The sequence below is a fragment of the Dama dama genome, chromosome 15 (genome assembly GCF_033118175.1).
Source record: "Dama dama isolate Ldn47 chromosome 15, ASM3311817v1, whole genome shotgun sequence".
NCBI classification, from domain to species: domain Eukaryota; kingdom Metazoa; phylum Chordata; class Mammalia; order Artiodactyla; family Cervidae; genus Dama; species Dama dama.
Genome location: NC_083695.1, coordinates 33,395,393 through 33,419,578, shown reverse-complemented (window position 1 = coordinate 33,419,578; position 24,186 = coordinate 33,395,393). Strand labels below are relative to the sequence as shown.

At 35.2% G+C, this 24,186-nt stretch overlaps 1 protein-coding gene and 1 non-coding gene across 7 annotated transcripts in view; one reads left to right on the top strand and one right to left on the bottom strand.

Moving 5' to 3' along the window:
* ADK (adenosine kinase) overlaps nucleotides 1–24,186 on the bottom strand; it is a 553,238-nt gene that overhangs the window by 227,044 nt on the left and 302,008 nt on the right. The gene's annotated exons all lie outside the window — the stretch shown is intronic.
* On the top strand, nucleotides 22,886–22,992 carry LOC133070833 (U6 spliceosomal RNA). Its single transcript, XR_009696237.1, has one exon. It is a non-coding gene; the product is annotated as a U6 spliceosomal RNA (small nuclear RNA).

The window sequence follows — 24,186 nt, the reverse complement described above, 5'->3', positions numbered from 1 at the left end:
CCTACCCCCTCCCCCTGCCTCTCTAGAATGAAACATTACTGAAAGCAAAAAATTGTATATACATATGTATATACAAATATATACATGGTATCTAGCATATAGTATGGATTCATTTTATATTTGTTCAAAATGTAAATGTTGTTAGGATAACAAAAGTACATTAAATGGAACTGAAAAAGGAAGTGATGATTGAGACAAAATCTGATGGAACTATAGAGTTAACTAGATAATGGAAGGTAAGAATAAAAGAGTTGTCTCATCAGAGAAGAATAAAAGCTGAAAGAAGTCCAATGTGGCTGAAACTTAGAACACTGTCTGAAAACAGGCAAGAGAGGTAGGTAGAAATCAATCAAGGAAAGGCCTCTTTTGGAAGTCAAAAAGATTTTTAAATTAAATTGTTGGTTAAAAATATTTGCAGCTAAAATAAAAAAAAAAATAAAAACCTTGAAAAAAAAAAAGATTTGCTTAGAGGAAGAGGTAGATAATAGTTTTGTGCATCTTAAAGTCATGCCACTGCAACGCAAAATAATAAAAATCATTTCAGAAATACTCCTTTAATTTAGATTAAGCAACATTTTTTAAAAAGTTAAATATCTCCTATGATATACTAATGAAATTCACCTATGAATAATGAAATCAAACCTGAAGCTTCTAATCATATTGTTCAAATTAACAAATCACTTTATTTCTTGTAAAAATGAGAATGTCAACTCTCTGAAGTGTTCCTGATTAGCCAAGAAATAGATTTTATCTATTCAATATAACTCAACCATAAGTCCAAGAGTTAACTACATTTTCTAAATTATGAGTTTCCTTTGTACACAGTTCTACTTTAATGAAGTATAAAGAACAGGTTTTGTTTTTTTTTTTTTTAAATACAAGAACACTACTTGAAAAATGTTATTTCTTTTAACAACTCTTTGCTTTTCTTTTTTGTTGGGATTCAACGTCTCCCCTTGGTATACCCTTAATTTTGGAATAAACCTGTATAAAATTTAACATAGTCTGAAAAATAATAAAAACATCATAGCAATATTCGGAGAAGGCAATGGCAACCCACTCCAGTACTCTTGCCTGGAAAATCCCATGGACGGAGGAACCTGGTAGATTGCAGTCCACGGGGTTGCTAAGAGTCAGACACGACTGAGCGACTTCACTTTCACTTTTCACTTTCATGCATTGGAGAAGGAAATGGCAACCCACTCCAGTGTTCTTGCCTGGAGAATCCCAGGGACGGGGGAGCCTGGTGGGCTGCTGTCTCCGGGGTCGCACAGAGTCGGACATGACTGAAGTGACTTAGCAGCAGCCAGCAGCATAGCAATATTTACCAAGTGTTGCCTGTGGGCCACACAATGTTCTAACAACCTACACGTAATTATTTTATCCTTATGAGATATGTATTATTTTGAAGTGAAGAATATGAGGTTTAGAAGTTAACTTGCCCAAGAGAACACAGCTAGTAAACTGTGATACTTGGATTTATATCCTGATAGTTTAACTTCAAGGCATACTTTCTCAACCAAAATAATATATTCTTACCTTAGCATGAAGTTCCTATTAAGTGTCTATTATTTTTATATGTATTTTCAAGTAAAAATATAGAAAACATAAAGAATGTCTCTATAAATGAATATGACATTTCATATACTGATTGCAATACTTTAAAACTTTTTCAAGTTACCTGAGATACACTCTAGTGATGGTTTCTTTACAATAATCCAGTAGACTAACAAAACAAATCGAATTAAGTAATGTAATTGAAACTTTGCTACTGACAGACACCATGAAAACAACTCTGTTTTTTGCCACAATGCATGATATGTGGGAACTTGGTTCCCCAACCAGGTATCCAGGGACCAAATCTGCATCTCTTACAGTGGAAGCGCAGAGTCTTAACCAATGGACCACCACGGAACTGTCCAAAACAACAACTCAATAAATAATCTTTTAAATGGAGGAGGAATAAAGAAATAGCACCAATGATTCCTAATATGTACAAATGAAGTAAAAAGATTTTAATTTAATCAATGCAATAAGAGCATTCCTTAAGACTCAGGTGGTCTTCAACATTTCTTACTTCTGATGTATTCAAGAAAGGTCTGTTCACTGCAAAGGTTAAGGAACGAACACGGGCAACTATTAGCTACAAGAAAATTTTAAGATATTAATATAGCTCTAATTTTGAAACAAACTTTCCTCATTTAAAAACAGAAGTTTGAAATATATATGTACGTATATATACATACACACACATATATATGCTTTTGCTTTTAGCAATTACTAAATAATTTTGACCTCCAATTTCTGTCATTGTTCTCCAGATTCATTATGGCTTCTATTATGAATATCCATAAACTTAAAATAAACAACTATTTAAAAACAAAAAATTTCATTAGTCCTTTAAAACTATTAATTAAAATACTGTTATTGAATTACAAGTTTATAAATTGTTGCTTTTTATGAAATCTATCAATGAAATGGTTGTTTGAAACCTTTTTTTAAGACTTTTATAAGTTGGAAAGGGGAGAGAAATGAGAAGGAAAGGAAATAACCATAAAATGATGAAGTAATTTTTAAAAGCAAAATCACTGAAAGGCCACTAATAATTTCAAGTGAAATGCTATATAAAAGCTTTTAATTGCCTTAAATTTGTGAAAAACTACCCAGGAGATCAACAAATTCACATCAATGAGCTGCATTATACTAATAAGAGACCCTTGGCCTCTAGCCAGAGAGAACAAACAAAATGAACCATTCTCACATGGCTGCAAATTATCCAAAAGGAAGAGAAAGAGACAGAGTCAAAGTAACATGTTTGTATGGTGGGAAAAAGACCAAATATTGATCAGTCCAAGCTGAGGTAATTAGAACCATAGTCAATGAGATGGGATCCATGTTCTGAGTCCTATAGAAGTGAATCTTAAATGCTGAACAAATTAGCTATTCACTATTTGGATTTTTGCTTAAAAAAAATTCATAAAACATCTGGATGGTACCAGGCGTTCAAACTTTTAAAATTTAGTAACTTCTTGACCCTGTAAGAAATTATCTCGTTTGTGTGATTTTCAGAAAGATTTATAAAATTTGTTTTTTAGTTAAACTTATCTCTGTTAGCATGAAACTAATCACCTGCTCATATGTTAAACTATGGTTTGCACAAAAAGAAAAATAACTTCAAAATGAAGATAATTTAAAAATCAGTATATCTATCTGGTAAAGTATCTTTACACACCTATAAAGCATAAAGCTTACGTAACTTTTTCTAAATTCTATTATAGTAAAAACCTACATACTTATCACTATCATCGTTGTAAACTTCAGAGGTTACAGTAACCAAAACAAGTTGACAAAAATTCCTAATAAATCTCTGGCAAGAGACAAACCAGAAATCTGTCCACTGCTTGTTCAAAACAAATTCTTTTAATTTAAGAGCTATTCTAATCATCATTAAGTGTATTTGGTAAATTCAAATGTGTAGTTTAAAAACTTGTGGCCAGTCATAAGATAAACTAGAGTTAACATGAAAATGGTCACCCAGAATCAGCTGGCCAGGAAACAGTGTTCTTAAAAACCTCTGGAAAGAATTCTTATTATTACTGTTCTGTAGCAAAATCAAGCTTTCATTTATAAATTTCCTAAAATACATCCAAAGTATTTTCTTTCTATATATACTTAAAAATTCATGGCTTTATAGTGTTGAAATAAAAATAGAGGTTACATGCCTAATCTCATTTCTTCCTACCATATTCATGTGTGTTGATCAATTAACTTCAGACCGACTTCAAACACTGTTTTAGAAACAGCAAATCATTAACAGCTATAAAGAAAGCAGCACCAAAAAGCTTTATAACATAAATTCAGTACTTTAGAAGCTGTCAGTAAGTAGAATGAATGACTAGCTCCACATTTCAGCTAATGATATAACCAAATACAGATAAAATTACAGGTTAATCTGAAAATTTTAAATTCATTTATCTAGAATATATCTTTCATATGTTGTCAACCAAGTCCATTTCCTCAGCTGCAAATTTACTAAAACAACTAGTATTAATTCAAGTTAAGATGTAACTTTCTTTTAATTATGCAGAATTACACATAGCTTAATTTTTGTGAAACATATCATGTCTATGCTCTGAATTATAGCTGAAACACCATAAACAAGCAAAACAGGCGATTGAGACGTTTAATCAATGTATTGGTTCTGATCAAGTACTTTCAAGTTCCTGTCCCAAAAATGCCAGTTACAGGAATAAGTAAGCAAATAATCTCTAAAATAATCACTTTTTATACATTGAGTTATATTATTATTCTTTAAAGAATACAATATTTAGTTTTCTTTTTACTTCCATTTTTCCTGGCATTTTACTCCTTCATTTTAGGATGGCTTGATCAATCCTTTATTTCTTCATAAAATGAGAAATAATTACATCCATTTGTGTCAAATCCGTGGTATCAGTAAAGCTTCGATAGATGGTATGAAAAACTCAAACAGTCACTTTAGTAGCTTTGCTATATATTAGGCCCCCACCTTTTTTCTGAATTGCTGGAAAAAACAGATCAGCTCATTTGTTAAGAAAGAACCGCAAATCTAGATGCCACCTCAGAAAAACAGGTTTCATTTCTAAATTTTTGGTCAGATTTCAACGAATAGAAATTATACTCATTTTTCATCATTAGCATTTTTGTATACAGCTATGATCATGTGATAAAAGCTACCAGTACTTGCCAAGGAAGAACACAGGTAGCAAATTATTCCACTGAAACACTGCTTTTATTGTCTCTTTGGGAAAAGGTGGAAAAGTAAATACACTGTTTTGCATTTTGTTACCTAGTTTTCAGACAACTTTACTGAGTAAAATAAACAATAAAACAATGTTTCACATTCTAGCAATAAAATCACTAAAAAGTCATCAGAGTAAGATATTCTTTGATCCCTACTGTTTCCCACAAGAGAATCTCTATAATATTCAATTGACTAGGTACTATAAAATGAGGATAAGCTCAAAAGAAAATCATTAAATAAATGGAATTAGTATTTTACTTTTTCGACAAGATCCTGGTAAAAAATTAATTTAATTACAAAAATAGCAGTGGAGCTGTACTTCTTAAAAATTTTTAAAGCACAAAAAAGTGAAAAGATGTCCAACTGTTTTTTCCTTTGATATTTTTCTGATACTTGGTTAGAAGTGAGAACAAAATGGGAAATAAAACAGTTTCTGGGTACTAACAGATAACTTTCTACCTCTTGATGAGGGTAAAAAAGGAAAGTGAAAAAGCTGGCTTAAAACTCAACATTCAAAAAACTATGATCATAGCATCCGGTATCATCACTTACAGCAAAGAGATGAGAAAAATGTGGAAAGAGTGACAGATTTCATTTTCTTGGGCTCCAAAATCACTGTGGATAGTAACTGCAGGCATGAAATTAAGAGGCCTGCTCCTTGGAAGAAAAGCTATGACCAATTTAGACAACGTATTAAACAGCAAGGACATCAGTTTGCCGACAAAAGTCTGTCTAGTCAAAGCTATGGTTTTTCCAGTGGTCATGTATGGATGTCAGAGTTGGATCATTAAGAAGGTTGAGTGCTGAAGAATTGATGCTTTCGAACTGTGGTGCTGGAGAAGACTCTTGCAAGTACCTTGGTCTGCAAGGAGATCAAATTAGTCAATCCCAAAGGAAATCAACTTGAATATATACTGGAAAGACTGATGCTGAAGCTAAAGCTCCAATACTTAGGCCACCTGATGCAAAGAGCCAACACACTGGAAAAGACCCTGATGCTGTGAAAGATTGAGACAGGAAAAGAAGGGGGTGACAGAGGATGAGGTGGTTGGATGGCATCACTGAGGCAGTGGACATGAGTTTGAGCAAACTCCAGGAGATAGTGAAGGACAGGGAAGCCTGGTGCTCTGCAGTCCATGGGGTTGCAAAGAGTCAGATACGACTTGGCAATTGAACAACAAATGACTGATCTGTTATAGCAAAGTAAAGAAAGTGAAAGTTGCTCAATTGTGTCCGACTTTTTGTGACTCATGGACTGTAGTGTACTAGGCTCCTCTGTCCACGGAATTTTCCAGGGAAGAATACCAGAGTGGGTTGCCATTCCCTTCTCCAGGTGAACTTTCTGGCCTAGGGATCAAACTCAGGTCTCCTGCACTGCAGGTGAATTTCTCCCCATCTGAGCCAACAGAAAAGCTCTATAGGAAGGTAAAAAGATAGCACAGTTAATTAATCTTTAAACCATTTAGGGAAAGTTTAAAGGCGGCCCTGGTGGTTATGATTCCAGACTTCTACTGTTTTGGCCTGAGTACAGTACCTGGTCAGAAGCAGAGGGCTATAGCAAAAATAGAAAACTTTAAGCCATTTATACAATAAATCTTTAATTCCCACACAAATATTTTTCCTTTATATTCAACTACTTTATCTCGTTACACAGAAAAGCATTGAAAGATATCAACCAGAGAAATTTTATAATGCTTTAAAGACAAAACAAACTTTAAATATATAAAAGCAGAAACAATGAGAATATGTTTTATTACTTCTTATTCAATTACATTATATACTTTAAACAAAAAAGTTCACATAATACACAAAAATAAAGAGGAAAATACCTTGAACTTGCTATTTCTTTCACCAAAATTTATCCTCTATGATGGTTTTTTTAATGAGATCAACTTGGCTTAGGCTACAGACTCCAGTTTTTCATTCAAGTATTAATCTAGGTGTTGCTGTGACGGTATTATGTAATTAAAACCCCCAATCAGTTGACATCTCTTAAGGATATATTCTGGATTATCTGGAAGGGCTGGACTGAATCAGTTGAAAGGCCTCAAAAACATGGCCAAATGTTTCCCTCACAGAATAAATTCCACCTCTGGAAGATAGCTTCAGCCCATGTCCATGGAGTTCTAGCCTGGTGGTGATCATTCTGGTTGCCTGTCCTGTGGTTTTTTGACTGCCTAACCAGTTTCTACAAGGATAAAGTTAAATTCCTTGAAATTTCTCTCGATCTCTCTGTATGCATGTGTATCAAATGTATCTATTGGTTCTCTTTCTCTGGTTGAACCCAGGCTGATGAAAATCTCATTCCAAATCACACAATTATTATACATTTTCAAAGAATGTGTGCCTCTGCTTTTTAACTGGAAAAATGGGCATTTTATCAATTAAGAAAACCAGTATACATTATTGTAAGTGAGTATATAAAATACACAAGTCTGAATTGCAGTGAATGTGTCTAACAATTCTTGGCTTAAACATCACCTTTCAACTAAAGGGGACTAATCATCGAGAAACACTGAAGAGGAGTTCTAAACTGTCAACGAAAACTTTATTATTTTATGAACAGAGCACTTCACTTGGCACTGAGGTGTGTTACAAAAAGGAGAGGACATGGTTTTAATATAAATCTTGCTTAACACCTGGGGTAAGACAAGAAGCCTAGAAAGTTTACATAGAAGAGGAAGTGGCATATAATGAAATTTATCATATGCCTGATAAATGCTACCTGATTTAATGCTTATAATCTAATGAACTAAACATTATCATTTCTATTTACAGGTAGGAAAGCTAAGTTTGAGTTGTCCAAGGTCATATAACTAACAGGTGACAGAATTAGAATTTGAATACAAGCCTATCTAACTCTAGGAGCTCCAACTTTTTCTTCTGCACTACAGGCTCTTAGAAGGAAATGATAATTAACAGCATTATGAATCATTCATTGAGCAGTTAACATGTCTTAGGCTAAGCACTTTTATATATTTCTTTTTCCTTTGTTTCTTTCTTTCTTTTTTGGCCATGCTGGCTTGAGGGATTGTATTTCCCTGACATGACCCGGGCTTTAGTCAGTAAGTGTGGAGTCCTAACCACTGGACTGCCAGGAAATTCCCATGTATTTATTAACTTCTGACAACTTTTTGAGCAAAGTGCTATCATCACCTCTATTTTAAAGATGAGGGAACTAAGGCTGGAAATTGACAGAGTAGTAGGATATTAGCCAAATCTTAAAGTTCATCTTCATTCAGCATCCTAGTATTAATGAGTAGGCTGTAGCCAATTTCTCCTACAATCTTCTGGCAAATAGGGAAACAGAAGGATGTTTAAATAAAGTTAGCAAATAGTATAGCTAATAAGTTAATATTCATTATGAACATAATAATAGATGTCTGATAGAAATTATTACTGGAAGGGTAGATGATGTGAAATGCTTTCACTAAAGCATTAAGGAACCAAAAACAAAACCCCAAAGCTTTCCCAACACAAATGAGGAACATGAGGTGTTTTGAGAGTAATCATTTACACTTTTGGTAAAAGTGTGCTTAAAATCATTGCAGTATATAAAATAGAGAAAATAATAGTTGATGAAACAGGTTTAAAAATATCTCAGCATATTTCCATGCTCTAAAAGCAACAAGAAACTGAAGAAAAGTTGAAGCTTTTTCTTCCGTATTTCATTCATTTTACATATTTGGGAACCACTAGCATAAATGGTGAAAAACAAATGGACAATTATCTAATGTTTCACTAGTATTCTTCCAAATTAGTCTTATACCACATTCCTCCTAAAAAGATTTCATGGTTCCCAAATGCTTACAGTATAGAGCTTATACTTTTAACCATGAAATATAAGGTCCTTCCAACTTTTATATTTTCTACCATACTCTATTTTTCTACCACAATCTCCCACCCATTCTTCCATATACAACCTATCTTAGCATTCACAATCTCTTCCAGAGGAGAGGTTAACAAGCTCTCTTTGGAAAAAAGACTTGAGTGGCAAATGAATTTTAAGAGCTGCATAGCTCCCTCTTACAAATTCAAAATGAACATTAGCATATTAAGGAGGGGGGAAGGTTGGAAGGATTTCTGAGAAAATAACTTACAAAAAGGTTACACAATTAGTGGCAGGATGCCCCCCTCCCCAATTTCAAGTAATTAGAATGAGTAAGGAGATAAATTATCAATCTTAAATCAGTATAAAAGAAAAAAGAAAAAGTTAAAGCCCTTCAAAGTATGTACCATCCATTTTATGGTTCACCTGGCAAAACTTATTCCCAAATTCTTCACTGGCTTTTGCTAATCTACTATTTCAAAGTAATAATAATAATAAAATGTTTATGCTGTATGCTTCAATTAATTCAAAATCACTATTGAGATAACAAAGCAAATCTTTTATGTATTTTTACCTAAACAACTCTTTTTCAAAAAGGTAGAAGTTTTAAAAATGATAGTTCAATAGCTCAACTGCAATTCCTTTGAGAGAGGAGAGCAGTTATAACTCTTTCATTTATACTTGACATTTTCCATTACCCTTTCTTAGAATTCTCAGTAAACAATTACTTGCACTCACTTTATGATTTAGGTATAAAGCTCAACAGCCACTTCCTCTAAATAAGGAAACCAAGGTTAAGAGAGGTTAAATGCCTCAGAGCAGATCAGAGGTGGGAATAGCTATGTAACTGTGGGGTTCTCAGGAAATAATTTACTCTTTCCTTCAAGCAGGTGTAAACATACTAGGGCATGTGATATTACAGACATTCCAAGTAGCTTCTTTTATATTTCAACCACTTTTGTTCACTCAAAAGCACTTAAAATATGGAATAATAGTGGACAAATACATAAAAGAATGAATATAAAAGCATGTTTAAACTTATATATGAATTATTAGTACTACCAACAGCATCTTGCTCTTTATTAAATTTTAAAAAATATAACTGCCACTTAGCTATAAACTGGAAAATTCTTCATCTGAGGAACGAATAATAAGAAACATGAGGTGTTAATAATGAAATTAAATGTAGATACATTAATATCTTAATAACAAGTGTGAATATCATTAATCACTCAAAGGGGCAGCTGATTTTAATGGAAGGTTTTTTCAACAGAGGCTGTGTATTACATCTGTAATTTTCATGTGATAATAGGGAGAGAAAAAAACTTTTTTGGGGCAAGCATGTAAAAATTAAATGTGCATGCAATGAACTAATTCTTTAGAAAAATACCGAACAACATATTTACATCACTGTTTACTTTTGTTTTTCGAAATTAGTAATTATGCCATTGAAGAAACTAATTCTACCAGGATATTTACTCTCAATGTCTTATTACTTCTTTTCTAATCCATATCTTTAATCTTTTGTGTGTATGTGCCCTTATAAGCAGAAGTTATGAAAATTATTATACTCTCACACGAAATGGTGTTTGTGATTTCTGGTGGGAAATAAAGCAGTCACACAAATGAACCAATACAGGAAAAATGTTGTATCTTTCATGAAAAGTAATGGATCAGGATTAATGACCATCACCTCTTTCTCTTCTTGCTGAAGAAAAAGGATGTAAATCCCTTAACTCTGAATTTCGAAGGAACAGCTTCTTTTAAAAGTTCCGAAGTGGCGCTAGTGGTAAAGAATCCACCTGCCAATGCAAGAAAGATGTAAGAGATGTGGGTTTGATCCCCCAGCTGGGAGGATTCCCCAGAGAAGGAAATGGCAACCCACTCCAACATTCTTGCCTGGAAAATTCCATGGACGCAGGAGACTGGGGGCGGAGAAGCTACAGTCCACGGGGTCACAAAGAGTCAGACACAACTGAGTACACAAACATGGGTTAAATGGGGATTCCCTTGTGGCTCAGACTGTAAACAATCTTCCTGCAATGCCAGAGACCTAGGTTTGATCCCTGGGTAGGGAAGATGCCCTGGAGAAAGCAATGGCTACCTACTCCAGTACCCTTGCCTGGAGAATTCCACAGACAGAGGAGCCTGGCAGGCTACAGTCCATGGGGTCACAAAGAATCAGACACGACTGAGCAATTAACACAACAACACAACAAAATCAGTTACATGACTGGGATGAAACAGAAGACCCGTGAGTTTATTTAACTCCCAAATATGTGTTCATCACAAAACAGACAAATATTTCCCACTAAAAGTATAAAACCTCAGAGCCAGGATTTATCCTCAGGAAAGAGACTTTTCTTTATCCTCTTTCACTGCCTACCTAAATAATGCTTTAAATTAGTTATATTGTTTATAAAATATTGTGGGGAATTAACCAGCTTTTGCACAGGGGTATACTTCCTATGGTGAAATGCATTTTAAGCTCTAAGCAACAAAATTACAAATATACTTTGGCTATATTGATCATTTGCTCACATTGGATAATCTGGCAAATGACTGATGAAGTGCCAAAGAGATCATCATATTAACAGTTAGGTCACCTGCACTTGCCTGAAATGGAGAGGCAAGTGACAGATGTTTTATAAAGTTCTGATATGAATTCTTCATCAGTGGATTACCAATATTTTACTCATTCTAAGTACTGTAGTCTACTTAACCAATGGGACTACAGAAAGTAAGTAAGTTAACACTACCATGGTTTTTATGAAAATAATAAAAAAAATAACAATAATACTTTTACATTACACATTCCAATGCGCCCTTCTCTAATTCTATGCCTTTAATACTACAAACAAGTAGACTTCTAAGTACTAATGTTTTAGATACTTTGTTCTTAGGTGTACCAACAGGTCTAAGTAGTCTAAACATTCTGAACATCATGTTTTGTTTTATTTTACATTTTACTTTTTAAATCATAGCTTTATTGAGATCTAACTCACAGACCAGACAATGCACACATTTAAAGTACACAATCTAGTGCTTTTAGTATATTAACAGAGATGTACACTCATCACCACAGTCAATCTTAGAATGCTTCTGTAATCTCCAAAAGAAAACCTGTACCCAGTAGTCAGTCTCCATCACCCATCACTATCTCCCCACTCCCCACAGTTCCCCTCCACACCCTGCCAGGCAGCTACCAACCTAAATTCTGTCTCTATCAAATTCTGGAATTTTCATATAAGTGTGATTATGCATTTCTGACACTTTGTAAATTGCTTCTTTCACTTAGAATAATATTTTTAAGGTTTACTCGTGTTGTAGCATGTGCCAATATTTGATCCTCTTTATTGCTAAATAATATTCCCTGGTAGCTCAGCTGGGTAAAGAATCAGCCTGCAATGCAGGAGACCCCAGTTCAATTCTGGGTTGGGAAGATCCCCTGGAGAAGGGAAAGACTACTCACTTCACTGTTCTTGGGCTTCCCTGGGGGCTCAGCTGATAAAGAATGCACCTGTAATGTAGAAGACCTGGGTTCGATCCCTGTGTTGGGAAGATCCCCTGGAGAAGGTAATGGCTACCCACTCCAGTATTCTGGCCTGGAGAATTCCATGAACTGTACAGTCCATGGGGTCACACAGAGACAGACACAACTGAGCAACTTTCACTTTCACTCCAGTGTATAAATCCAGAGATTATAATACATTTATCAGTTTATGGACATTTGAGTTATTTCTAATTTTTGACTATTATGAATTATGCTGCTACGAACATTTGTGTACAAATTTTTACATAGATAAAAGTTTTGATTTCTCCAGTGTATATGCCTGGACTGGAATTGCTGAGTCATATGGTCACTCTATGTTTAGCCTTTTAAGGAACTGGCACATTCCCAGCAGTATTTCATGAAGTTCCACTTTCTCCACATCCTTGTCAACACTTGATTATCTATTATTTTGATTATGGAAATGCTACTGAGTGTGAAGATGAATCTCATTGTGGTTTTGATTTACATTTCTATGATCCTTAATGAAGCTGAACATTTTTTCACGTTCTTATTAAAACCTCTGCTTTGGGTATATGTATATGTATGTGTTTTCAGAAAGTAGATGTAAGGCCTTGAGTTTACAGAGCTATAGATTAGTATAAGGTTGATGGAATTATACTTAACTTGTTACTTTTTACAGATTAGCTAAGGAGACCCTCACATATACTAAGTAAGCATTTGTCAATTTATATTGCAATAGATCTCATCCTTCCTAAAAGACTGATAGTCCAATAAAGATAGCACCCATGTTTTCTACATTGTACTTGTCACATTACTTAACAGAATACACACAGTAGGCAGACTCAATGAATAATGTTTCAATTAATAAATTTAACATGAAATCTCATACTAACTTCTCCAAATCCTCTAAGATAGAATGGATAGTATTCAAACCCCTTTTGAAATATGATAATCACAGACAACTGTACTTTGAATTAATGAGACCACAACAAAACTCCAAATTTCCTAATCACAAGTTTAATGCTCAGTATATCTCTGATTGGGCCAGAAATTCTTCACATTCAGATGACCTACATTTTAAAATATTCATTTCAACAACAAAGCAATGTCTTTATTTTGGTTTAGGAGCATGAATAGATAGTTCACTTATTTTAAACAAAATGTACATAAAACTAGGTATCATCACCCCGCCCCTCTCCCCCTAGGGGGGAAAAAAAAAAAAACTAGGTATCATCTCATTAGAATATGGTAAAGTTTTAGCAATTTTCTCATTAACTATGAAATAAGTGGTAAGTAGAGTCTTTGTTCATGTCAGGTATAAAAGGCAGAACTGGGAAATGACTGTTTACTTCTGTAAGTCTATAATGAGGGCATGAGTTCCAGTCCCAAATCCATCACTTACTAGTTGGGTGATCTTGAGCAAACTATTTAACCTCTTTTAACTTCAGGTTCTGTATTTTCCAAGTGAAGTGTGAAAGTTGCTCAGTCGTGTCCGACTCTTTGTGGCCCCAGGAACTGTACAGTCCATGGAATTCTCCGGCCAGGATATTGGAGTGGATAGCCCTTCCCTTCTACAGGGGATCTTCCCAACCCAGGGATCAAACCCCAGACTCCCACATTGCTTGCATATTCTTTACCGCTGAGCCACCAGGGAAGGCCCATTTTCCAAGGAGGTAACAGAATTTAACACAGAGAAGTATCAAGGGGAGTAAATACCTAACGTACTACCATGTAGTAAGATATGTTAAAATAAGCTATTATTATTCAAGAAAACATTGTGAATATGTCCAGTGTGGAATCAATTTTGAAACAAATAAAAATTCTTCAACCTATAACAAAGTACTAGGATTAATCTAAACATCTTAGCCTAGTGGGGAAATAGGTGGCAGAAGTGGGAAAAAGATGAACTTTTACTTTTAGAATTATGTATTATTTGCCTGCTTTATATACTCAAAGTCCATAATAACCTAAGTAAACAAATAACTATTTGACTATTAAATGGAATACACTGTTATGAGAAAAGTATTTATATAAGTTGATAGAAGACTTTATATGACCTAATAACATGAATTACTAATACCAAACATAAATGGTTATAGGAAATTATACATGTCTATATACTAAAATTAAGTCATATTGATTCATTTGGAGAAGTTGTGGTTATTTCAAATTGGGACATTAATTTGAACACTAAGAAAAAAATGTTCTAACATTTAATTTTATGTGATGCCCTTAATATGTTGTCTTGATTTACTGTGTATTACACATTTTATAAACATGAAAACTGTATTTGCTGAATTAAGTAAACAATTTCAATATGAAGGAGAATTTTCTCTTTTGGAAGCCAAGACAGATTATAATCCATTAATATATCTTTCAACAAAAAGGATGAAATCTTCCACTGGTTAGGCTGATAAACTCTTTCGTGTCAAAACTAAGCCTCTTTATCATGATAACCCAGAATAATGGTCGGCTGCTCTAGGCACTTTATCTACTTTACAGATGAAAAATCAGCTCTACTTTCATGGAATTAGATTAATGCCATAACAGGAAATACTTCTAGGCCTGAACTTGCTTCATGCCTTCAAAGCTGCCTGTAAATTTAAAGTACTTCCTGAACTCAAAAGATAAGACAGGAGAAGGAAAAAGAAAAACAGTACAGTGACCCTTTTACTGAAGGAAAATATTGCTTCCTGAAAAGCCTGAAAGTAGCCGTTGAAAGCTACTTGCTACGGGCATTATGCTCTAGAAAGCCTAGGGCAAGGCAGTTTTAGTTGAACACGGGGATTCTGGGCATGTATCAGACAGCTGCTATAAATCTGTTCTTTCTATAATTCTTTTTGATAAACTTTAAGTCATCTTCGGGAAAGCCAAAGTAATAACTTTCTCAGCTTTTAGTAAATTCAAAATTACTCATTATTTTACATATAACATTTTATAAAGGATTACAGTTTAACACACTTGGAAAATGCTGACCCTAAGCTCTAGAATTAAAATTTTGGTTCAGAAAGTGTGCCAAAAGCAGCAAATTTATCTGACACCTAATTGGGCAGTCTAACCTAACAACAAGAAAAAAACAAGAGGCATTCTGTGGAATATATAAAAGGGTTCTTTAAAAGGTGATCACGATAGAAAGTTGAGAGTTTTTATTCAAAAGATACATACTTAGGGAGAAAAGAACACTGACCATAGGCACACATTTGAACATGCCCACATGAAACCGAAGACAAATCAATAATATAAATGATTATATGACCTAAAAAAGGGAGAAAGGAAGGAATAGACCCACTATAAAACAACAAAGAAACTCAAGAGACACAGTATCTGTTCATATATGTATATATCAGTTCAGTTCAGTCCTTCAGTCGTGTCCGACTCTTTGTGACCCCATGGACTACAGCACGCCAGGCCTTCCTGTCCATCACCAACTCCCGGAGTTCACCCAAACTCATGTTCATTGAGTTGGTGATGCCATCCAAACATGTCATCCTCTGTCGTCCCCTTCTCCTCCCACCTTCAGTCTTTCCCAGCATCAGGGTCTGTTCAAATGAGTCAATTCTTCACATCACATGGACAAAGTATTGGAATTTCAGCTTCAGCATCAGTCCTTCCAATGAACACTGAGGACTAACCTCCTTTAGGATGAACTGGTTGGATCTCCTTGCAGTCCAAGGGATTCTCAAAAGTCTTCTCCAACACCGCACTTCAAAAGCATCAATTCTTCGGCACTCAGCTTTCTTTACAGTCCAACTCTCACATCCACACATGACTACTGGAAAAACCACAGCCTTGACTAGATGGACCTTTGTTGGCAAAGTAATGTCTCTGCTTTTTAACATGCTGTCTAGGTTGGTCATAACTTTCCTTTCAAAGAGCAAGCGTCGTTCAATTTCATGGCTGCAGTCACCATCTGCAGTGATTCTAGAGCCCAAAAACATAAAGTCTGCCACTGTTTCCACATCTATTTGCCATGAAGTGAGGGGATCGGATGCCATGATCTTAGTTTTCTGAATGCTTAGCTTTAAGTCAACTTTTCCACTCTCCTCTAGTTGTTAACAATGTGGTGAGCACTGGGCAGTATACAAAAAGAAAAATAATATTCTACAAATGCATACTGAATATAAATTAAATACTAGGCACTGTGCTAGGTGCCAGAGTTAATGTGGTTATTAAGACAGGCAAGAACTTTGTTTACCTTCTCATCTAGTTAGGATCTTAGGAGAAATAAAGATAATTACCAACTGAGATGACTCAAAAAAGGTAACAAATATGATTATATAATGAATGGGGAGTATGTTAGAGGTATATAATAACAAAGGCAGGAAGAAGCAATTTTACACAGGTGACCAGAAAATGTCTTGCTAAAAGAATGTTATCTGAGTTGAAAGCTGAAGAGTATGTATGAGTCGGCTCTTAGAAAACATGACTCAAGAGCAGGGACTCTCAATCTCTGGGCTGCAGACTGGTACCTTCGTCAGATCAGAGGCAGCATTAGATTAGAAATAAAGAGCACAATAAGTGTAATATGCTTGAAACCATCCACTTAACCTCTGATCCAAAGAAAACTTGTCTTCCACAAAATCAGTCCCTAGTGCCAAAAACATTGGGGACCACTGGCCAAGAGTATTCTAGGAAGAAGGAATAAGAGTGAAGGACTTGAAGAAGAAAAGAGTTTAGATGTTTAAAAAATGGTCAATGAGGGAAGAATGGAATAAGATATGACCGGTAAGAGAAAGCAATAAAACATGTAGGATCTTATATATCATTGCATAAAGTTCAGACTTTATTCTATAAGCAACTAGCAACTATGCAAGGAACTTAAACAGTAAATGACATACACTGATACGCATTTTAAAAAGATAACTCCTATTATTCTGTGGAGAATGGTTTAGAAAGAGTTAAAAGGTAAAACTGGGGAGATCAGTTGATGCAGTAGGCCTACAGTAAAAAAATACTAAAGTTTTAAAATAGAAAGGTAGTTGCAGATAAAAGAAAAATAGATGCATTCCTGATAAAGTTTAAAGACAGATACTTCTTGAAGGAAAGGGAATAAAGAAGGATGACTTGTAGGATTTGGCCAGAGAGCACTGAGCCAAACCTTATAGTGATGCCATGTACAGAAATGTATTAGACATAAGGGAGAAACATGATCAACGGTGTTTCAAGACTACCATTGGCATATATCAACTAACTAGAGGGTATTGCTGCTGCTGCTGCTGCTAAGTCACTTCAGTCGTGTCCGACTCTGTGCGACCCCATAGACGGCAGCCCACCAGGCTCCCCCATCCCTGGGGTTCTCCAGGCAAGAACACTGGAGAGGGTTGCTATTTCCTTCTCCAATGCATGCAGTGGGTATTACATTTGGAAATTAGAAAAGAGGCATACATGAAAAAACTTCATTTGGAAATCACAACCCTCTATGAAGGGTATTTATAGCCATGAGTATGGCTAACTATGAAGATAATATATAAGATAAATGTGAAAATTTCAGAATGTATCAAACTTTTAAATATACTAGCCCCAATTTTTCCTCTCTTTACTGATTAAACATCATTTTCATTGCTAATGGGCTCTTTCCTGTTTTTCACTTTATTAGCATTATCAGATAATATTATCTACTTTGATTACTTTTTAAAACAGCTAGGTTTTAGGTTTAAGTCTGTATTTTCTATTTCATTAATTTCTAATTTATGTTTATCATATCCTTTTCCTCTTCCCCCTCCCCCTCTTAGTGGATGCCTTAAAACTTTCTACATGAGAAATCACACACTATTTTCAAATACAATGTCTTTAGTCAATTCAGACTGCTATGAGATAAAAACCAAAGACTGAGTGGCTTGGAAAAAAACAAATTTATTTCTTAAATTTCTGGAATTTGGGAAGAGCAAGATCAAGTGTTTGATGAGGGCGTGCTTCCTGTTTCACAGATGGGCATCTTTTCGTTATGTCCTCACACGGCAGAAAGGGCAAGGGGTCCCTCTCGTGCCTCTTTTTTTAGGTGCACTAAGATCACCTACGAGGGCTCTGTCCTCACGGCCCAATCAGCTCTCAAAAACCATACCTCTAAATATATTGAGGATTAAATTATTAGCATTCAACAAAGGAATTCTGACGGGACACAAATAGTCTACAGCAGATAGTTTTACTTTCTCTTCCAGCTGTCCATTATTTTTCCTGCTTAATTGATTTGACTAGTACTTCTAGTACAATATAGAACAGAAATTTGCTTAGTCCTACGTTGATAAGATTTGCACCCATTTTTTTCCCTGAAAGTTTTATAATTTCCTTTTTACATTAAAGTCTGTGACCCATTTTGACTTGATTTTTATATAAGGTATGAGGATTTTTGTATAAGGCTCAATTTTGGACCTATGAATGTCCTATTTCAGCTGCAATGTTTTGAAAAGACTATCCTTCCTCAAATGAACTGATTTTATGCTTATGGGTCTTTTAATGACCTTAAACTGTAATTTTTGTGATTTTCTCCTTGGTTGCCTTAAAACTTACAATATACATCTTAATTATATCTATCTCAGATTCATATTAACTTAATTCTAGTAAGATATAGAACTTTATTTCTGTACAGCTCTATTTACTCCTCTCTCTTATGCTATTACTATTACATATTAAGCCTATATGTATGCAACAAACCCAGGAATGCATTTTTATATGTATTACTTTATATAATTTTATGTCTTTCAGAGAAGAAAGGAGAGCTAGTAGGTACTGGAGTGGGTTGCCATGCCCTCCTCCAGGGGATCTTCCCAACCCAGGGATCGAACCCAGGTCTCCCACATTGCAGGTAGATTCTTTACCATCTATATTCTGGTCTCTATTTATTCTGATGAGAAGTCAGCTTAAAATCTTATTGGTGTTCCCTTTTATGTGATGACTATTTTTTCCTTTGCTTTTTTTCACAATTTCTTTTCTGTACTTGTTTTCCAACATTTTTACTATTACATACCTTCACTTCACTTCATCTTTGCATTTATATCACCTGACATTCAGTGAAATTCTAAGACATGTAGATTAATGTTTTTCAACAAATTCAGGAAGTTTTCAGCCATTATTTTTTCAAATATCTTTTCTTATTTTCAAACATGATAGCAATTATTAGTATAAAACAGGCATCAAAATATTTCTATTCTCTAACCATGTGATCATGGATAAGGCACCTGAATTTTTGTCTTTCAGGTGGAGAGCTAGTTATTCATAAACTAAATTCATTATACCATTTATTTATAATACTGGAGTGGGTAGACATTCCCAGTTTCAGAGTATCTTCCCAACCCAGGGATCAAACCTGGTCTCCTGCATTGAAGGCATTGTTTACCATCTGAGCCACTAGGGAAGCCTCAAGGAATCTGAATTTTTTTCTCCATTTTCTTCCATGTAAAAGGGAATGAATTATAGAAATTATACTCTGCCTAACTCACTGGATTCCCGTGAAGACCAAAATAAATATCTAATAAAAACAACACACAAAATACTAAATAAGTGTAAAATTTCCTCCAACAATAAAGCCTTCATCTATATGCCTTTGATTTCATTCCATCTGTTAGTTATAATTCTTCCATTTCCATTATCAGACTTCTATCATATCTTATTCAGATAACATACAAACTCAGATCTATTATGTCTTTAAACTTTTATTGTCATCCAACACTCTTTAACTCTATGTAATCTGTCTACTATCACTATCTCTCTGGTGGAGTGCATATCAAACTCCCTGTGGTAAAAGACAAGTTGGATTTTTTAAGTCACTCCAATATGAACTCTTTTATGGCACTACTGTACAAGACTTGTTTATAGACTATACCATCAGAAATCTACCACAGGTGTTTCCCAACATTTGAAGTTGTCCATTCCCTATTCAATGAGGAACTAAACTGACATTTACCAACAGTGAACTTGCTAAAAAGTTCCTAAATACTTTCTCTTGATTGCTGTATTTAATTCATTGCAGACTGAGATCAAATGTCTCCCAGACTACCCTTAGCTCTAGTGACTTTTTTTAAACTGCCACCAGTGGTATAAAAGTCTGTAAGTGGCTTCCCTGTGATGAGTTCTCATTTTTCAAAGCCGTTCTTCTGTATCTTGTCTGCCGTTGTTGCTCAGTCACTACGTCATGTCTGGCTCTGCTACTCCATGGACGGTACTATGCCAGGCTCTTCTTCTCAGTTGATTATTAATTCTTCATTCACCACTTAGGAAGCACTTTTCAAAGTACTGCTTTTGGTATTGTGTATTTTTTTCTCTCAATAATCTCAATAGTCTAGAAGCTTTACCAAATCCACCATTATGGCTGACTCACAGATATTCACCTTTAGCTCCAACTCACTTCCCAAGAACCATAGCTTCATTTCGATTACCTACACATATTGCATTGGCTTTCCTAATTCAACACGCCCTAAATCAAACTTATTATGTATCTAGACAATCCTTTTTCCCTCTGGATTGCTAATGGAGTCACAAGTCTCTCAAGACATCCAGGAGGGTAATTCTAACTTGTTTTGGTCTGTCACACAGTTTTTTTCCAAAGGCTCTTATATAATCTCCTACTTTTTTACTGGTATTTTAGTTAAGGTTCCTATGTTCTTTTACCTTGACCTAGACTAAAGTAACACTGCTGACTACTGTCCTTGTAACTAGTGTCTCTTACTCCAGGTCAGGTTAATGTAGATAATCTATTCAAACAAAGATACTGTATATGAAATCTTGAGACATGGAGAAAACAATTATATTTACAGAACTGATACAGAAAGATCATGAATTTATATAGCTACATCGTTATCTGAAAGAGTAAAAATTTAAAGACAGTCTTACTCAGTATTTTGTTGGTTAAGATGCACTACTGTCCTTGACAATTCTGGATAAGTGATATATCACTCAACTAAGTTTCAGCACTGTTAACTGCTATTGCCACAAGGGAAGCCCTCAAAGCCAACTAATGTCTCTTATTCCAGGTGAGGTTAATGTAGTCAATAAAGTTTTGATCCTACTACATTCCTATCTATTCAGAAATATTCAATAATATTTCACTGCTTTAGCACAGCATGATAAAGCACCAATTTCAAATTTTACCACTAATTTATACTAACAATCAATTTTGAGAAGTCAACAATTACCTTAATATACCTAGCAAGTGTAAAAATCAGTAAACAGTTAATGAATAACTAACAAGTGATTTTTAAAAAATCACTCCCTATACTTTATAAGATTATATCCTTTTATATTACTATTCACCTTTTATTTAAACCACTCCATAACCAATGCTATCTTCACATGTCTAATAATACTACTGCTGTTTAACTTCTGAATGAGCTACATTCTAGCCTCCTGCTGTTACTGAGAAATGCATTAAAGCAGGTCACGTGGTTTTCCCCCTCATGTCAACAAATGATGGCTCAATTAGGCAGATAACTATCTACAGCCCTCAGCAGAATCTTCAGTCCATTCTCAGCAGTTTAGAAAAGCACTCTGGTTAGCATTAGAGCTAAGAAAAGGAACACTTGTAATTCTTTAAGCATTCAATTAAATTTTTAAGTTCAAGACTGGCTACTGAATGTTTCCAAACACAAACAGTATGGAAGTAGACTTTCATCATGAATGAGTACTCTAAAATCTGTGTGTAATGTAAATTTTTTAATGAAATGAGACTATGACATTTCTGATACACTGTTTGCAGTATAAACAATTATGGATGATCCAAATTGCTCATTTTCTCAACAGAATATGTCAGGTTGCTAATAATGGGCAGTATTTGCTTCCACTGAACCAAAGGATGTCAAATTAAACGACATATGGAGATACTGCTGACTTACTTTGTAAAGCCTTTCAGGAATGCAGAGTAACAAAGAGAATCACGGAGCTGAAAAGGTCCCAGAGTACTCAAATACCTAAATTATTTACAATTTATTCCCTCTTTTCTAAAAATTCTACCTACCTAATTAGATTTTTCATACCTACCCTAAAAAATTAGAAATCTTGAAAGGAGGTTGGTTAACGATGATTCATTACCAGCCCCAGAAGTGGTAAAGTTATTACAAAGTATCTATATACAAAAGTAGAACATATTAAGAAGAGGTGGCAAAAATACACAGAAGAATTATGCAAAAAAGATCTTCAAGACCCAGATAACCACGATGGTGTGATCACTCAACTAGAGCCAGACATCCTGGAATGTGAAGTCAAGTGGGCCTTAGGAAGCATCACTACGAACAAAGCTAGTGGAGGTGATGGAATTCCAGTAGAGCAATTTCAAATCCTGAAAGATGATGCTGTGAAAGTGTTGCATTCAATATGCCAGCAAATCTGGAAAACTCAGCAGTGGCCACAGGACTGGAAAAGGTCAGTTTTCTTTCCAATCCCAAAGAAAGGCAATGCCAAAGAATGTTCAAACTACCACACAACTGCACTCAGTAATGCTCAAAATTCTCCAAGCCAGGCTTTAACAGTACGTGAACCGTGAACTTCCAGATGTTCAAACTGTATTTAGAAAAGGCAGAAGAACCAGAGATCAAATTGCAAACATCCGTTAGATCACAGAAAAAGCAAGAGAGTTTCAGAAAAGCATCTACTTCTGCTTTACTGATTATGCCAAAGCCTCTGACTGTGTGGATCACAACAAACAGAGGAAAATTCTTCAAGAGATGGGAATACCAGACCACCTGACCTGCCTCCTGAGAAATCAGTATGGAAGTCAAGAAGCAATAGAACTGGACATGGAATAACACATTGATTCCAAATAGGGAAAGGAGTGCTTGCTTCAGCAGCACATATACTAAAATTGGAACGATACAGAGAAGATTAGCATGGCCCCTGAGCAAGGATGACATGCAAATTCGTGAAGCGTTCCATATTTTTAATAGCCAGGACATGGAAGCAACCTAGATGCCCATCAGCAGACGAATGGATAAGGAAGCTGTGGTACATATACACCATGGAATATTACTCAGCCATTACAAAGAATTCATTTGAATCAGTTCTAATGAGATGGATGAAACAGGAGCCCATTATACAGAGTGAAGTAAGCCAGAAAGATAAAGACCATTACAGTATACTAACACATAAAAATGGAATTTAGAAAGATGGTAACGATAACCCTATATGCAAAACAGAAAAAGAGACACAGATGTACAGAAAAGACTTCTGGACTCTGTGGGAGAAGGCGAGGGTGGGATGTTTCGAGAGAACAGCATCGAAACATGTATATTATCTAGGGTGAAACAGATCACCAGCCCAGGTTGGATGCATGATACAAGTGCTCAGGCCTGGTGCACTGGGAAGACCCAGAGGGATCGGGTAGAGAGGGACGTGGGAGGGGGGATCGGGATGGGAAATACATGTAAATCCATGGCTGATTCATGTCAATGTATGACAAAAACCACTACAATACTGTAAAGTAATTAGCCTCCAACTAATAAAAATAAAAAAAAGAAAAAGAAAAACAAATAGGGAAAGGAGTACGTCAAGGCTGTATGTTGTCACCGTACTTGTTTATCTTATATGCAGAGTACATCATGAGAAATGCTGGGCTGGATGAAGCACAAGATGGAATCAAGATTGCCGGGAGAAATATCAGTAATCTCAGCTATGCAGATAACACCACCCTTATGGCACAAAGTGAAGAAGAACTAAAGAGCCTCTTGATGAAAGTAAAAGAGGAGAGTGAAAAAGTTGGCTTAAAACTCAACATTCAGAAAACTAAGATCATGGCATCCGGTCCCATCATTTCATGGCAAAGAGATGGGGGAAACAATGGAAACAGTAACAGACTTTATCTTTTTGGGCTTCAAGATCACTGCAGGTGGTGACTGCAGCCATGAAATTAAAAGACACTTGCTCCCTGGAAGAAAAGTTATAACTAACCTAGACAGCATATTAAAAAGCAGAAACATTACTTTACCAACAAAGGTCCATCTGGTCAAAGCTATGGCTTTTTCCAGTAGTCATGTATGGATGTGAGAGTTGGACTATAAAGAAAGCTGAGTGCTGAAGAAATGATGCTTCTGAACTGTGGTGTTGGAGAAGACTCTTGAGAGACTCTCGGAGACTCTT